We start from the raw sequence: 19,087 nt of genomic DNA, 5'->3' as shown, positions 1-19,087 counted from the left end.
CTGATTGTCAGAATAAATTAATAACTTTCTCAAAATAGTAGTATTTGAGGAAAAGAACATTCCCAGGCAGTGTCCTGGTATAGCTGCCTACCTCTCAGTTGTCATGGACACAGGAAGGAACAATGAAATCATTATTTGACTATTATTTTTTAGTTGCTAGTCAGCATATGACTCTGTCTGTAAACTGCATCTCTGCATTCCCTACGGATGAGAGGAGCTGTCCCTCCTGGTAGTGACAGAATAACCACAAACAAAACAATCCTTCTCAGGGGAAAGCCATCTTTATCTGTCAGTATTAGTCAGTTGAGAAACAGAGCTGCAGGCAGCTGAAAAAACAGTTTGACTGTTTTAAGTTTACAGGTGGCCTTATAATGGAAATTTTTACACACTGAAATTCCTTTTTCAAGTTAAAAAAGTTTGGACAAAAAGGGACAAAATTTGGCAGTATTTTAATGCAACGCTTCTAACCAGCTTGCAAAAGCAAAATATCAAATTTTAGTGAAACTTGGTGAACTAAGCACCCGCCTTCTGGCAAAAAGACTCAGTTAACTATTACCACTCTTTCTGTGCTGAACATTCCTCATGGTTAAAACCAGATCGGCCACACTTATCACAGGGCCTGATATATACAAGACATGTAAGAAATGTTTTCTGAATGAATTCATGGACGTTGGGAAGAATTAATTTAAAAATAGTGTTAATGGAAGACTGTATACACAGAAACATAATAATTATGTCAGCATGTAAATAATAGGATAGCTGCTTACAGCCCAGCCAGAAAGTATTTCCGTGTGTGTGTGTGTGTGTGTGTGTGTGTGTGTGTGTGTGTGTGTGTGTGTTGTTTGCTTGGAAGAAATCAGGATGACAAGAGAAGGCATTTGACTAATAATTCCATAATCACTAGCAGCAAGGATTGGATACTTGGGGTTCCACGAAAGATACCTGTTGGGCTTTCCTCAACATTTGGGACAATGAAGCAGACAAAGCCAGTTCATTTTGTAGGCTGCTCAAAACCTTCTTCCTGATTGGCCTACCAGAACTTATTAAACTTTTTCTGAGGAAAAGGCACAGTTTGGAGCCTATCCCACACAATAAAATACAATTAATTACGTTTATCAATTTAGCTACTAGAATAAAATTTTCCTAGGACAAAATCATGGTTTTAAAATGTCAGATTAGGAAGCTATTTATGAGAGTCAGAAAGGCACGGGGTGCTTTGGTGGGAAGCCCTGGACAGGCCCCTGAGAACACTGAAACTTGGGGTTGAGGGACTAGAAAAAATACAGAAACTAATGAGAATGACTGATTACAAACTTGGGTAATAATTTTGCCTTCAATTCCTGGGAAAAGGACTAACAGACCCTTGTTAATCTATAAATCAGTGGTTGTCAATCACGTGGTCGGTCTCTTTCTCACTGGCCTGGGATATGGAAAAAACAACATTAAAGGAAAGGTCTTTACTACTTATATTGATTAATAATAATGGATACACTTGCTCCAAATAATACTTTATGATTTTAAGACAGCCAAAGATATTATGAATGATAAATACAATAAAATACCTACAAAAATATAAATGCCCTTTTTTTTAAAGTAGATTTTGGGGGAAGGGAGTGACCCAAGTTACTTGATAGGGTGACTACTGGGATATGAACTGAGAATCATTCCTATAGGCCCACTATGGAATATTGAAAATGAAACCTAATGACTCCATTTGGGGAATAAAAAATTAAAATTTCTGGTGAAAAATAAGATGTTAATTATATCCAGGTTTGAGAACAAAACAAAAACTCCACCACCCCAAAATAAGGTTAGGGTTCTAGAAGATAAATAGAAAAATACAGTTTATATTATAAATTGTAGAACAGAATTATAGTTTGCATATATTCATATAATATGGCACTCATCTATGACAATTTTTTCAAATGCCTGGAACATGCCTAAATACTTTTACATTTTCCCTCTCTGTTAGTAACTAACATTTACTGAGTGCTTACGAAGTGTAAGGCACAATGATAAGCCTTTACATGCATCAACCCATCTGATCCTTCTAACACCCTCATGAAGTAGATTGCATGCATCCTATGGATAAACCACAGAAATGTTAAGCTGCCTGCCCAAAGTAACACATCTAGTGAATGTCAAAGTTGGGATCTAATGCCAGTCAGTAAAGCATCAGAATCCCTACAGTATGCCACCTCCCTAATATTACCTCTACTCTCTTAGTAAAGTTCACTATTGAAACATGGATGCCTTTTGATGAGGTGCTCCATTTTCTTCTTTATTGATCTCAGTTGTAACTATTTCATTGCTTAGCTCCGATAGTGTACTCAAAAGTTTGCCATCTATGTAACTATTCTTGGAAAACGATGTAATTCCAAAACAAAGATCTGAGAACAAAACTTAGGTAGACCAATGTTTTTCATATATATATGAAATCATATTCATATACACATACATATATTTCATGAAATATATGTATGTGTATATATATGACAAATGACTGGAAAAAACTACAACCAGCACAGTGGACTTTGAGCTTGGGAAAATAAACCTACCCCGAAGCAGTAAGCAACTCAACAATCAAATAGTCTATATATGCTTCTTATAACCATTCCTGGGAAGGCAGGTATTGGGAAGAAACAGGTCTACATCTGTGCACAGTCAAGATTCAGGTTTGTAGAATCAATGGGACTTAGACTACATAGGATTAAAGTCTCTCCAAGATTGACTCCTTCTTAGGGCAATCAGGGCAGGAAAAGTAGGACCCTTTGGATTTCCTTTTTCTTCCTTTGCCACTATTAGGAATAAAACTGAATAGTGCATCTGAGACAGTGTATAGTTCCTGGGATCATGTCTGAATTTTGTGACAGGTGAGCACTACCAATGACATGTATTGGGTATGGAGGAAACTGCACCAACTCCTTCAAATCATTTAGAAAGCAATATATGCTCTAGTATCTTGCTGAAAGGTTTAGAATTTTTTAAATTAATTAACATTCAAAATTGGGAACCAAAATAAATTTAACATTCATTCAGTCATCTAATCATTCAACAAATGTTTATTCAGTACCTATCCTCTGCCATTTTCTGTTTTAGACACTAGGGATATAGCCAGGTACCAAACAGACTAAGATTCTTATCCTCAGGGAACGTATCATCAACTGATAGAAATAAGAGCATGTTTTAATATCTGTCACTATTATACATCAGCTTTAGACAACAATATTATGCATTCTTACATTTAAATAGACATGTCATTGTTACAGATCAATAAAATATAAAAACTAAGATTTCTTTAAAAATTTAATATATGGCTTTTTCAGTTCTGCAATGTTAATAAAACATACATTAAAAATGTGACTTCCCTCATGTATGTTCAAATGCAAGAATACATAAATTTACATAAACTGCACAAATTATAACAAAAATACAGATAGTTTCCAAGGAAGAAATGGTTTTAATTTGCTAAAAACCTATATATACCAATAACCACTGTGACCTCCATCTACTCCAACCTTGATGCTTCCTTTATAACAGTTCTTTGCTTCACACTTCCTCTGTGGTCCTCTTCTGCTGTCTGACTATTCAACATCCATCCATCCACCCATTACACAACTATGTGCCAGGAACAACTGGAGTGAGAACCTCTAGAATCCATCACACTTTTCCCTCAGGATGAGAGTTTCTCAGAAGTTGAAACAGACATGAGACTCTTAATATATTAAAAATAAAGAAATGCCAACTGTTATGAAAATGTAGCTTATTTTAAATGCCTATATATCACATATTAATGCTTTTAACATACACACAATTGCAATGAGAAAGGCAATGACTTTATGTCTAGCTTTATTTGAAAGAAATATCAAGTTTAAGTTAGGAGGTCCTTTGTAAACGTGTGGCCCCGTTCAAACGGCCTTGCTGGTCCTGCTGGCACCCCTCCCTCTTGATTAACTGCCAAGGAGAAGCTACTAGGCTGTCTCCACATATGAGCATCTCATTCTCAGTCCCCACTATTTACAGCCCTTGAAACCTTCAGGGAAGCTAACCTCAGAAGGGCACAGGACCCTATATTTGGGCATAAGGGTCCTAAATGTCCCAGGGTTCAGGACTCCTATTAGTGGTATTTCACACTTATTAGGGGTTATAGATTTTTGTGGCTCACCCACAAAGTACATAACACTGTTCTAGGGGGAAACATATCCTGATTGCAAACAACTAACCTAAAATTACAGATTTTTGGACCATGACCTATACATTTAGGCATTAATGAAACTAGATTTTTTCTCATACATGGTAACAGCATTTCTTATTTTTTCCTTATATATTTGTCTTGTATGTTTTTCCTATACATGGTAACAGTAAGTCATTTTTAAAAATTTTAACTTGCCCACAAAAAAAACTTACCATCTATTTCTAACTTATATGAATAATGAAAAATAACAGACCTCCTTTTTGAATTTATAATATATTTCTGTGTATAGTTGCTCACAAGCAGAAACTGTGCATCTTATATTGATTTTATGTCAAATAGTCCATTATAGGGAGCAAATCACACTGTTTAGCATTTAGCATAAATATACCTTAGGTCAGAAAATAAAAGTTTTGGGGCGCATGGGTGGCTCAGTCATTAAGCGTCTGCCTTCGGCTCAGGTCATGATCCCAGGGTCCTGGAACCGAGCCCCGCATTGGGCTCCCTGCTTGGTGGGAGGCCTGCTTCTCCCTCTCCCACTCTTCCTGCTTGTGTTCCTGCTCTCTCTCTCTCTCTCTGTCAAATAAATAAATAAAATATTTAAAAAAATAAAATAAAAGCTTTATTTTCAGTGTAGCTCTGAGAAACTATCAGTCCTATAAGAAACATTCTCTCCACTAACACCAAAATAAGATGCTACGAATGAGTTCAAAGCACTTGGCTTTTAAAATAGAAGATATTTTCTTTGTCTCTGCCACATTTAGGCTGATCAGAGAGGCACATAAGCAACATATGTCTCAAAAGAATTGTATCACATTGTGGCAAATGCAATTTGAATAAAAATAGACTTAATGAGTAGATATAGTCTAAGCACTGTGCAAGTCCTGCAGATACAAAATAAGTAAGACTTGGCCCCTACCTAAATGGGGCTCACTCTTTGTAAGACTTAAAAAAACAAGAATTAAATCCAGTGTAATCTTTTAAATTTATCACACACAAAAAAACTAAAGAAATTGTGAAAAGCATCCATGTAGAGTAAAATATACCACATAATATGTAAACCTATCAACGAAAACATTGTAAATACAAACAATACTAGATAATGCCTATTTAAAAACCCCTATTGAATGGACAGATGATACATTTCTAAAGTATATAATATATAAATCTAGCAAGGGTCACATAGACACTATCATCACTGCTTTCTTTCCATATAACTTAGGTGCCAGGGTCTCTACTATTCTCTTTTCTTTCCATTCTTTGCCTCTCTGTTGACCTTCTCCAGCATATGTGTGCTCAAAAGAATGGAAGGTATAGGCCAATGCAGATCTTCACAAAAATATGAAGGAAACAGAGTCTTATCCTTCCTTGATGCTTGATCAGGCAAACACGAGACTATAATGCTCTGTAAAAGAAAGTTGCTGATATGCTTTCCAATTTTGATACGATTACATTTCTACTTTCATCTTAAAAGAATATGAAATAAATGTTTTCTTAGCTCAACTAAAAAAGCCCCTGCTAATCAAAATAAATCACTAAGAGGTCTACAGTACTTCTTATGTTAAGGATTTTCAATATTCACCTTCTTTATAATTTTCTTAAAATTTCATAGCTGTATATCGTTCTCATTAAGAAAGAAAGAAATAATGTGTTTAATTTACTAATTCTTTTCCTAAAAAATGTTTTTAAAAACATGGGCAAGTTACACTGCCATCTTGTGGTTAGAAGTTCATTTATAGTAGCAAGGACTTCCTAGTATTTCCATTAATTCCACACACAGTATGCATTAACCTAAAAAAAAAAAAAATGCTGTTTGGAACTTAAGAAAATACATTCTTTATACACCTCCCTCACTTTCTTATATTAAAGCTCATTATATTAAAACAAGAAATGGCATTTTGAGTGGCTGCCCCGGATAGAAAAATAAAAAGAACTATGCATTTGGCACTGTAGATCTTGCTCACAGAAACTTATAATTTACTACTAATGTATACACACTCTAACTCTGACAATTTAGAGAAACAAAATTATGGAATCTAGGAGTTTCATTTCCACAAGGTAATCTCCAAGACCTAAAAGCAATGAATATGACATTTATGCTAAGCTTATCAACAATTTTTTTGATCCAAAACTCTAAATCCAAAAGCAAGACCACCCACCACAGAGAACATAAATATTATAGCAATAAAAATAGTTGCTCCCACCTCTCTTACTCATATACATAAACTTATTTTTCCATTCATAGTTAAGAATCATAATTAAATAGAAAAATTAATTCCAAAGTCCAGTCATCTACATTTTTCAAATGTATAATTCTCTATGATCTATGCCAGGCACCTGTTCCAAATGTTTTACAATGGTAGGATCTAACTAGAAGTTAACACACTTCTACATCTAACTTTGTGGGCAGAAAGTTTTTTTTTTTTTTTTTTTTAAGCAAATCACCAAAATCCTAGGAAGACAGTGCCATCTATAGGTCTGCACAAGGACAGAATGGTGTTCTTTTCAAATGTGACTGTCTATCCACTGTGATACAGTAGCCAACCAAATGCATTGCCCTAGAAGGAAGCTTCAAAATAACTTTGCTCATTATTGAATCTCTGGAGAGGTACCTATAATATATTCCAAAGTATTTTAACTTATCTCTACAATCATTCTCCAAATAATAACAACAACAACTACATAAACAAGAACAAAAGTAATACTTCCCATAACTGTATTAATCTGATTTTGGTACATTTGATGATCTATAAATATTGATACATTTTTAAGAAATATTAGCTCATTTGGCATTTCTTCCCTCCCTTCCTCCCTCTCATAATGTAGAACTTTCTGAGCTTAATTCTGTTTTAGGTGTCATTCAATTCTACTGAAACATATATTCCATTATTATTTCTCCAAAGTTATATACCCCCCTCCCCATAATAGTCCATTCTAGATTTTACAGACATTCAGCTAAATTCACCCTGTGGCTCACTTAAAGCTACGAGATTCATGCAAATGAAAAAGCTCAAAACAAACCTATTTCATGCAACTTAAATTCCCTCCTTTTTCACAGCCAGGCTCACCCAGTCTACTCTGGGGTTGCTCTCACTCCAGTCAGTCATTCTGGTATCTTACCTAATTGTATAAGTCTTGTTTAACAATTACCCAAGGATTGGGGCTCAACCCATTCCTAATCAATCACCTGTAGGGAATGACAGAAAAGAGGTAGCGCTGTCAATGCTGACAGAGTCCCCTGATGGGTGATATGGAGAATTTTATACTTGTACTATGGCTGGCAAAAACAAGAAATAGCTGATTATGCTAAAGGCAGATCCTGATTGTTCATCAATGTGTGAGTTTCTAGAGCAGCTACAGTATTTAAACCAGCCTGAAGGAAAAGAGGTCTTATGAAGGCAATACTCTGTATGGGGTTGCTAGCCTGATTTCTCATTTTGCACACTCTGAGGCAGGATGGGGTAGTGGGTAGGAGCAAAAGCTCTAAAAGCAAAGAAAACAGAGTTTGAGTTCATGTTCTGTCACTGGCCTTGAGCAAGTTACTTAATATCTCTGAGCTTCACTTTCCTCATCCTCAAGAAACTACAAATTATTATCAATAATTTAAGCAAAGTAAGGTACTTTATACATAGTAATCATTCAATTAATGTGATCACTTAAGATTTATATTACTGTCTCCTGTTTGTCTGATCTTAATTATTGACTAGATAATTAGGGAGGGTCCATCTAAACCCAAACACCCAGAGAAGGTCACTTGTAACAAAAAGAATGAATGAGAAAGACAACTCAAAATAAGGATGAGTACAATGACACAACAAAGAGAAAATGGTATTTGATGGTCTGATACTAGTTTCAAAATTTACCTCTGAAACATTACCTCTGAAAATCACTAAAAATCCACATAACTCTTGTTCCCATGTTATTCCTACTGTATAAGTTAGAAATCTGAATCTGCAGGACACAGAGAAGTTGGAAATATAGATTGGGGAGTTATGTGCAAATTGATAATATTGAAGCCAGAGAGCAGATGGGCTTGCTCAGGGAGGTAAGAGTGTATGGAGCAAGGGGAGGGGGGTGGGGGGATGGACTAGCCTGGTGATGGGTATTAAAGAGGGCACGTACTGAATGGAGCACTGGGTGTTATACACAATGAATCACAGAACACTACATCAAAAAAAAAAAAAAAAAAGCAAGCAAGCCAGTAAGATTCCAATAAATAAACAGGTATAAATCATAAATAAGTTGTAAAAGAAAATTCAGCTGATATGGTAAAAATTCAACCTTTCTAGTAGCGAAGTGAATGAAAATTAAAATAAGGACAAGATCCACTGAATTAAGCAGAACATTAAAAACTTGGCATCGTCAGTACTGGTGAGGATAGGACAAAATTGCCAGGTAGGATATTAGTCCCAACCCTTTGGAAACTGATTTCACTTCAAGAAATTTTAAAATTATTTTGTTCCTTTGGCCCAATTTCTTGAAAAGAATCCTGAGAAGATAATGTTCAATATAGATAAAGCTTTTTCTAATGAAGAAGTTCATCACATTTTCTTATCGGACAACTTAATAAAGCCTTATACATGTTACAGAAGATGGAAGAGTTAAGGATTATGTGGCATACGGACCCAATAAACTGTTTTTGCAGACATTAAAAGAATCAAGACTGCAAAGTATAACCTAGAAAATATAGTTAATAACATTGTAACAGCTCTGTATGGTGACAGATGGTAACTAGATTTATTGTGGTGATCACTTTGTAATGTATATAAATGTTGAATAAATGTTGTCCAACATTTGAAACTGAAACTCATAAAAAAAAAGTGTATGGAGCAGAGAACTTAGGACCCTGCAGAATGTCAATTTTTGAGGAAAGAGAAAAAAGAGGAACCAGCAAAGGAAAAGTAAAGATGTGAGTGGATATGAAGAGGAGAGTAACAATCAACAGTAGACAACTTTAAAGAGAAAAATTGGTCAGAGATGTGAAATTTTACAAAGATTAGGCTAAATTAAGAATGAAAACAAGTATTTAGCAGTTTGAGCAGAAAGGTAAAGACAGATACACCAATTATAGTAGGTTGGAAACTGAGTGAAGAACTTTTCACAAAGGTTGACAATGAAAGGAAGAGAAACACAGGACCATAGCTTGAGATATGGAACATGAGCTTGAGAATCACAATATAAAGAAAAAAATACAATCAAATGCCTGTTGTGGGTTGAACTGTGTCCCCCCAAGAAAGATATGTTCAAGTCCTAAACTCTTGTATGTGACCTTATTTAGAAATAGCATCTTGGGGCTGGGTGGCTCAGTTGTTAAGCGACTGCCTTCGGCTCAGGTTACGATCCCAGGATCCTGGGATAGAGCTCCGCAGGAAGCCTGCTTCTCCCTCTCCCACTCCTCCTGCTTGTGTTCCCTCTCTCACTGTCCCTCTCTGTCAAATAAATAAATAAATAAAATCTTAAAAAAAAAAAAAAGAAAGAAATAGTGTCTTTACAGATGTAATCAAGTGAAGGCAAGGTCATGCCGGATTGGAATGGGCCCTAATCCAATGATATCCTTACAAAGAGAGGGAAATTTGGACAGACACAGAGACAGATGGGAAGAGAAAGCCATGTGATGACAGTCAAAGAACACAATGATTGTTAGCAATTACCAGAAGCTGAGAGAGGCATGGACCAAATTCTCCTTTGCTGCTTCCAGAAGGAACCAGCCCCACCCACATTTTGATTTCAGACTTCTAACTGCCAGTAGTGTAAGACAATAAATTACTGTTATGTTAAGCCATCCAGTTTGTGGTACATTGTTCAGACAGCCCTAGCAAACTAATACAAGGGATAAAAAGATACAGATCTAATAGAATACTTAGAGTGTATGTAAGCCATGATCACATCAAAGTATAGAAATAATTGACACAAACGTAATAATTTAAAACCAAAAGGAAAAGAAATTGGGAAGAAAAATCAGTAAAAATCTAGAGCAATTAAGAATCTCATAGACATTCCTTAACCTGGTTTCACTGATTGCCATTTTAAGATACCACCTACTTAAATCATAAAGACGTTTGAAAATGATTTGTGCACCTCTTTTCATTTTGGGGTCCTGGAACAAAAGATGATACATAAATTTAAAAAATTATCATGGACTTCTCACTCATAAGGTGGCAAACATTTTAGACCTGAAGATAATTTTTTCACTTTGTTTACTGAATGATTACAATGTAAGAAAATACTGTTAAAGGGAAGTACTGTTGCAAATATTCATTGTCTGATGACTTGAACCTCAGCATATTTTTCTCTCTTCAGAGTTGGACCCTAAGAATATATTCTGTGGCTCAAGTTTCTGATATTTAGTCATTAATACAGTCAACATCCATTTCTGAGCATCTACTATGCTCTACCTAAAACACCAGGTTCTCAGTGCTCTGAGATGTTGTAGTCAAGGGGAGGGGAAGGCAGTGCATAGGCAAACGAGATGAGGAAGTGCTGGTTTAACAAGGTGTTCCTAAAATGTTGTGTTAAAGTTGATTCGTGTTTTTACGTCAACTGAATCATGTACCCACACCTTACACTTATGCTTTTAAAATGTCTTTCACTGAAGGACAGTAAAATAAGAAATCCTTTGAAATATGGTTATGAAATTCATATTTTGTTCTTACTTAAATTCATATTTTTGAGAACTAGATTTTCTTTGAGACAAGACAGAGCTACCCTACGACCCAGCAATTGCACTACTACGTATTTATCCAAAGAATAGAAACATAGTGATATGAAGGGGCACATGCACCCCAATCAATGTTTATAGCAGCAATGTCCACAATAGCTAAACTATGGAAAGAGCCCACATGTCCATCGACAGATGAATGGATAAAGAAGATACGGTGTATATATACACATACACACACGCACATGCAATGGAATATTACTCAGCCATCAAAAAGAATGAAATCTTGCCATGTGCAATCATGTGGATGGAACTAGAGGGTATTATGCTAAGCGAAATAAGTCAGTCAGAGAAAGACAAATGCCATATGATTTCACTCATATGTGGAATTTAAGAAACAAAACAGATGAACATAGGGGAAGGGAACAAAAAATAAGATGAAAACAGAGGAGGCAAATCATAAGAGACTCTTAACTATAGGAAACAAACTGAGGGTTGTTGGAGGGGAGGTGGATGGGGGGATGGGGTAATTGCGTGATGGGCATTAAGGAGGGCACTTGAAGAAATGAGCACTGAGTGTTGTATGCAACTGATGAATCACTAAATTTACCTCTGAAACTAGTAATACAGTATGTGTTAATTAAATTGAATTTAAATAAAAATTTTAAAAAGAGAGAGAGAAGACATTTTAATTAAAATGCATCTTTTAAAGGTATTTTATAATTAATTTGAGCAGCAGAGTTGCTTCCTCCTATGTGGTTGAAATAAGGGGAATTTTTCCTACCTACTTACCCAGATAATGGGTTCCAGCCTCCCTTTGATATGTCATAAGGGCTCACCTGTTTCACTACAACCTGCTATTTATTATCAAACAATTGCAGTTTCCCAAATCCTGACGTTCCAAAGGTGTCATTTATCCATATCACGTGTGTGTCCCCTTTGCACCCATTCTGAAAAAGACGTTTCCTTGATCAAAATTTCAACCTTGATTACCCCCCGATGCACTGACCCTTTTATTACTTAGCCCAAATTAAAGTCCAGAGGACTACTAATATACAGACTACCTGTTAAGGTACCTCTTTTAACTGTATTTTACTACTATGGGTTAAAGCAAAAAATGGTAGAAATCGTGTAAAAAAATGAAGATACATAAGATCAGGAGTTTAAAAAATAAGATTTGAAATTATCCAATACCATTTTAGTTACCTTTTTAGGTTGAAAGCCTTGACTCTTCCACCAGTATAATGCATTTTACATATACTCTCAATAGTTAACTTCCCAGAGACCTATCCATGAACCCAGGTTTCTTTCCCCCTAAGAAAGGTTTTTCGTTTCACTTTCTCATTTGACCCCTTGAAGGTGATTAATGAGACAAACTGCACAAAGTACTGGAACTATGTCTAGTGCAAAATTGGAAAACTTGTTTTCAGAACACTTTGACTACACAATTTGACTAGAATATCTCTAGGAAGACACAAAATAAAAATTGTGATTGGAGATATGATGGGGATGTGTGCCTACAACGTACAAAGTACTAGGGTGGGGCTGGAGAGGAGCCTGAAAATTTTGGGAAATAAATCAGTGTCCTGCATGAATGGTGATGATGTAAAAGTTATAAGGAGGGGAAATGCTCTAGGAAGTTCTCCAAGTGGTACTGGCAGACTTCTGGGAATATGAGTATGAGATTCTGGGAGACAGGAGGTGGAGGGTCTTAGAGATGCTACTGTGCAAGGGAATTCAGTGTGGACAAGACCTAGGCCTGAGGAAGGACTTTGACAGGCTCTGGTGAGAGCAGCGTCTCTCAGGGATCCATGAGGACTTGCCAGAGACCCTGGAAAACTCTGAAGTTAGAGGCAAAAGCCCAATGAGAATTTGGGGAGAATACCCATCTGAGTGAGCCTAAAAGGCTTCTACATGACATGGGAAATAAGAACCCCATGAGCTTTGGAAACACATGGAATAACCCAAACTGGTTATTGAGGAGAATGGGAGGGTCTGAGGTAAAGCTAAGTTCCTAACTCCAAGGAAGAGATGTGCATAGAAGGGAAACTTCCTGGAGCCCTACTGGTGAGCAGAAAAGGTAATGATATGAAATGCTGAGGCCTAAGGGACCTTGGGAACTCTAGAGAGTTTGGGGGGAATTCTATCAGTAGTGCTGTCAGGTTGCTACCAATACCTTTGGTCATTGTGAGAAACAGAAAAAGATGTCCCAGAACCATATGATCCTCTCAATAGATGCAGAAAAAGCATTTGACAAAGTACAGCATCCTTTCCTCAATAAAACTCTCCACAGTGTAGAGATAGCAGGAACATACCTCAAAATCATAAAAGCCATATGTGAAAAGCCCATAGCAAATATCATTCTCAACAGGGACAAACTGAGAGCTTTTCCCCTAAGGTCAGGAACACAGCAGGGATATCCACTATCACCACTGCTGTTCAACACAGTACTAGAAGGCCTAGCCTCAGCAATCAGACAACCACCACCAAAATAAACAAATAAATAAATAAAAGGCATCTGAATTGGCAAAGAAGAAGTCAAATTCTCATTCTTTCCAGATGACATGTGGAAAACCCAAAAGACTCCACCCCAAAATTGCTAGAACTCATATAGGAATTCAGCAACATGGCCAGATATAAAAAAAAAAAAAAAAAAAAAAAAAAAAATCAATGCACAGAAATCAGTTGCATCTCTTTTTTAAGATTTTATTTATTTATTTATTTGAGAGAGCGAGAATGAGAGAGAGAGAGAGAGCACATGAGAGGGGGGAGAGTCGGGGGAGAAGCAGACTCCCCGCCGAGGAGGGAGCCCGATGCGGGACTCGATCCCGGGACTCCAGGATCATGACCCGAGCCGAAGGCAGTCACCCAACCAACTGAGCCACCCAGGCGCCCCTCAGTTGCATTTCTATACACCAACAACAAGACAGAAGAAAGAGAAATTAAGGAGTCGCTCCCATTTACAATTATGCCAAAAACCGTAAGATATCTAGGAGTAAACTTAACCAAAGAGGCAAAGAATCTGTACTTAGAAAACTATAGAACACTCATGAAAGAAATTGAGGAAGACACAAAGAAATGGGAAAAAAAAACATGCTCATGGATTGGAAGAACAAATATTGTCAAAATGTCTACCTAGAGCAATCTATACATTCAATGCAATCCCTATCAAAATACCATCAACTTTTTTCACAGAGCTGGAACAAATAATCCTAAAATTTGTATGGAACCAGAAAAGACCCCAAATAGCAGAAGAATGTTGAAAAAGAAAACCAAAGCTGGAGGCATCACAATTCCAGACTTCAAGCTCTATTATAAACCTATAATCATCAAGACAGTATGGTACTGGCACAAACACAGACACAAAGATCAGTGGAACAGAATAGAGAACCTGGAAATGGACCCTCAACTCTATAGTCAACTAATCTTTGACAAAGCAGGAAAGAATGTCCAATGGAAAAAAGACAGTCTCTTCAACAAATGGTGCTGGGAAAATTGAACAGCTACAAGCAGAAGAATGAAACTGGACAATTTCCTTACACCATACACAAAAATAGACTCAAAATGGATGAAGGACCTAAACGAGAGACGGGAATCCATCAAAATCCTAGAGGAGCACACAGGCAGCAACCTCTTTGACTTCAGCCACAGCAACTTCTTGCTAGACATGTCTCCAAAGGCAAGGGAAACAAAGACAAAAATGAACTATCGGGACTTCATCAAGATAAAAAGATTTTGCATAGCAAAGGAAACAGTCGACAAAACCAAAAGACAACCGAAGGTATTTGCAAATGTCTTATCAGATAAAGGGCTAGTATCCAAAATCTATAAAGAACTTATCAAACTCAACACTCAAAGAATAAATAATCCAATCAAATGGGCAGAAGACATGAACAGACATTTCTCCAAAGAAGACCTACAAATGGCCAACAGACACATGAAAAAATATTCAACATTACTTGGCATCAGAGAAATACAAATCAAACCCACAATGAGATACCAACTCACACCAGTCAGAATGGCTAAAATTAACAAGTCAGGAAATCACAGATGTTGGGGAGGATATGGAGAAAAGGGAACCCTCCTACGCTGTTGGTGGGAATGCAAGCTGGTACAACCACTCTGGAAAACAGATGGAGATTCCTCAAAAAGTTGAAAACAGAGCTACCCTATGACCCAGCAATTGCACTACTGGGTATTTACCCCAAAGATACAAATGTAGTGATCCGAAGGGGTACGGTTTATAGCAGCAACGTCCACAATAGCCAAACTGTGGAAAAAGCCCAGATGTCCATTGACAGATGAATGAATAAAGAAGATGTGGGGTGTGTGTGTGTTTATATATATATATGTATATATTATATATACATTATATATATAATGGAATATTACACGGCCATCAAAAATGAAAGGGTGTGATACAAGGGCCCCTTCTCATTCACATCCTTAGCCCTCCTGTAGTGTTTAGCCTTGCTGATCTTCCTGAAGCTCTCATCATTGGCTTCTATTCTTTCATGTGAATCTTATGTGATTACCTGAAGCTGAAAATACAGACTAGAAGCCCACTCTGTAAAACTTCAGTTCATACCTACTTGTCTTGAGCATAGCTTTCATCATATAAAACAAAGTTGCCCTGGTAACAATAACTATATATTAGCTATAGCTACAAGCTCAAGGCCAGTCTTTAAATGTATATTGTCCAAGCAACTGTCAGTGCATCAATCTCTTTGGTCTTTTAAATACAAATATCACAAACCATCTTTTAATGAAAGACAGACCTATTATCATTATGAAAGACATCTACTGGCCATCTCATGATGTATCTGGCTTCTCTGGAAAATAAATCTCCACTGAAGTCCCCATGCCCACTGCGGCCCCCCTCACACATCCACATGGGCAGTGGCTACAACTGATTGGTGGCAGAGGTGGGCCCCTGTCCAAAATTGGGTTTTGAGTCTTTCCCATGATTTTACACAAGAACTGAAAAAAAAAGGAAGTCAGTATCTCACTGTCTCCACAGAACAGAAGTCAAGAGCATGTAAATTCAAGAGCTGTTAGGAACCACACTCCGTCACGTGGACGAAAGAGCAGCAAACAGCAGTCAATTGTAAGCAAAAAGACTGATGAAGGCACCAGAAGGACACAGGGAAATACCTCCACAGCCTGGCATGCTGACAACCTTGCACATCTCCATATAGCCCTATAGGCAGGGCTAGGCCACAGTCTGAGCTGAGTCTTGGCAGAATGCCCCGTGATTTCCTCTGCACTAAGGCAAGATAAGCAGACTGGTGAGGAAGCACTGAGAAGCGGTTTCTCCCGTTATCTCATGGAAGACTGCAGAGGCCATTTCTCATCTATCTCCCTAGTGTCAGTTGAACACAAGACTTTCCACCTCACTTCCACTTAGGGAAAGCTGCAGCCTTCAGTGTAAGTGGATAAGACTGGCTGTTGTTCTGAGGTGTCTCCTCACCACCGTTCATACCGTGTATCATCTGGTCTCTTCAGTTTGGTGTCCTCCATGGAATAAGGGACACAGGAAACTGACACCATAATGAGTTGCTTTTCCTGTCTTTATAAGTAATTAGCTGTCTGAATCCATTTGGGCATGTTTACTCATTACCAGGCAAATCTATGGAAGTATGGCAAGCTGTCCTAACAACTATATTTGTACTACCTGTGACCCTATTATTAACCACCACCCCACTGCCTTGGAAATGCTTAACCATTTCACAAAGTGAGGAAGGGTAAGAGATAGCAAGAGCTCACTTCCTGAGTTCCCCTCAGTGCTCTAGCTCCTGATTCCAGTCTCCTCCAGGGAGGTATCAAGACCTTGAATTCCATGAGAAACCCTGGTATTTCTCCAATAAACCTCCCCAGTTTTTTTTTCCCCTTAAGAAAGCCAGAATGTATTTTTAACCTTTATCTTCCAAAGGTCATATAATATACACACAGAGGTGTTGCATTTGATGACATTATCAGTAGTCAGAACTCCAGCACTACAAATTCAAATGCATTTTCTATATTTATTAAAATTCTACCTTTCTTGTATATTAATTTATTTTTGGCCCTTGACCTAGTATATGTAATATGATTAGTCTGCATTTATTGAAGTCCAATAAATATAAAATTTTATGAAAATGTTATTGCCCAAGTAGAAGAAAACATGACTGTTTTTCTATACTATGATGAAAGTACAAATTCTCATCATTTATCAATAATTCCATAGTACTAACTATATAAATCAACTACACTATGTTTAATTTACCTTAGAAATATACTAATTTTCATTCATATTAGTTACATGATGGAATCACACATTATATTTGTGCCAAATATTTATCATCCAACAAAACAGTGTAAGTAGGATTATAGTTTGATCTACTCTTAACATCCCTTGAATTTAGCTGTGTCTAGCATACAGTATGATCATCTAAGCCAATTACAGATGCTTCTGAATCATTAGTCATAGGTTAGGATGTTCACTAATCAGCCTTATTCTCCTATTGGGACACCTAAGTTTTCTTTGATCAGGGTCATGGATTCTGAATCAACTGAGTCAGGACAGCTAGCAGAGTCTTGGACATTGTGAAACTGGCCAAAATGGTGAGTAAATTGGTGAAAATTCATCATCACTACTGACAAACAACTAAAAAAGTAGACAGTGGGGCCACTAACATCGTAATTATGGATGGACAAAACACAATCACATATAAAAGATGAATACTTTGATTGCCATATTAATGAAGTATCATCTTTAGGAAAGTATACAGACTGTAACTGATACATCTGGCAGTGTGTGCAACTCCTGAGAGGCAAGTAGTTCATGACATACTGATAACTAGTCATAATTTATAATAGGCCTTTATAAAAAGTCCAAGTTTGTTTGAAAATAAATTTTACTAGTCTATGTGAAACATTAGACATCTAGTCTCTCTCTTTTTTAAAGATCTTATTTATTTATTTGACAGAGCGAGAAGAGTACAAGCAGGGAGAGCAGTAGAAGGAGAGGGAGAAGCAGGGTCCCCGCTGAGTAAGGGGCCTGATGCAGGACTCGATCCTGGGATTGTGACCTGAGCTGAAGGCAGACGCTTAACCATCTGAGCCACCCAGGCGCCCCTAATCACTCTCTTAATATGATTTACTAGAGTTGCCACAGTATAACTTATTAAGAGACTATTTACATTTATAAAAATGTTTTATGGTGATGAATTACAGTAATTATAAATTTAAAATAAAAACGCATGTTATGAAAAATTAAATTTTCAATTAACTCATAATTTATGTTTTAAAATATCTTTTAACACACATTCGCACGACATAATCTCGTGGGTCAGTAACTTTCTCTAGCCGCACTTAGTAACTATTTCCACGATTAGTTCTAACAAATTTTTTCTGAAGGTTTTTTCCCCACAGCATAACTCTCCACAAATTAACGTGAGCCGATTATACCAAAGGTGTTTATATGTGTTAACATATGCATTTAATTTTAGTATGCCTATGTAAGGCACGAATAGCCCCAAGCAAGCACAGCCTGCGTGGAGAAGACCTGCGGAGTCCCGAGGTGTGTACTTTAATGAGGGAAGGCAGGAGTTACGTAAGACCTGAATTACCCAGAAGAAGGCTACAACTGAGAGCAACACTAAGTCTGACGGAAACTGGATTGTTTCAAGTAAAGAAACCAGCGAGGCATAAAGGCCTCGTCCCAGTTGCAGGCCTTGGGGCTGCCTCGCTCGCTTTCCAGGCTAGGGACACGGGAGGCGGGGCACCCGGGAGCGGCGGCGCGGGGCGGCGGCGACTTGACCTGGGGCACCAGGCGTCCGCCGCCCGGTCCAGGCTTCCTTTGCTGTCGCACTCGGCGGGCTCGGGCGCTGCGTGGGCAGCGCGCAATTCAGAGGAGAAACTTCGGTCGGGAGACTCGTCTGAGGAAAGTTTTCGGGACACGCGAAAGGGAAGGGAAAAGCGACTGGCCCGCGGCGGGGCGGGGCTGCCTTACCAGCGGAACCACCGGCCAGGATCTGGCGAGAAGCCTCTTTCACGAAGCCGGCGTCGGGCTTGGCGGACATCTTCGCAAGCCCGGCACGACGGAGTGGGCCGAGAAGAGTAGGCTAGCTCGCCGGTCTTAGTGCGGACCAGTAGAAATTCCTCTGATCGAGAGAGAGCCGGCGCTGGGTAGGTCCTTGCGCCGAGTGGCTCCCAGTAAGGCGGCACTCCGGCCACTGCTCGGAGGTGGCGGCTCA

The sequence above is a fragment of the Eumetopias jubatus genome, unplaced genomic scaffold (genome assembly GCF_037043125.1).
Source record: "Eumetopias jubatus isolate StellerSeaLion01/CBP00866 unplaced genomic scaffold, mEumJub1_p1.0 scaffold_7, whole genome shotgun sequence".
Lineage (NCBI taxonomy): Eukaryota > Metazoa > Chordata > Mammalia > Carnivora > Otariidae > Eumetopias > Eumetopias jubatus.
Note: the sequence above shows the minus strand (reverse complement) of the source record.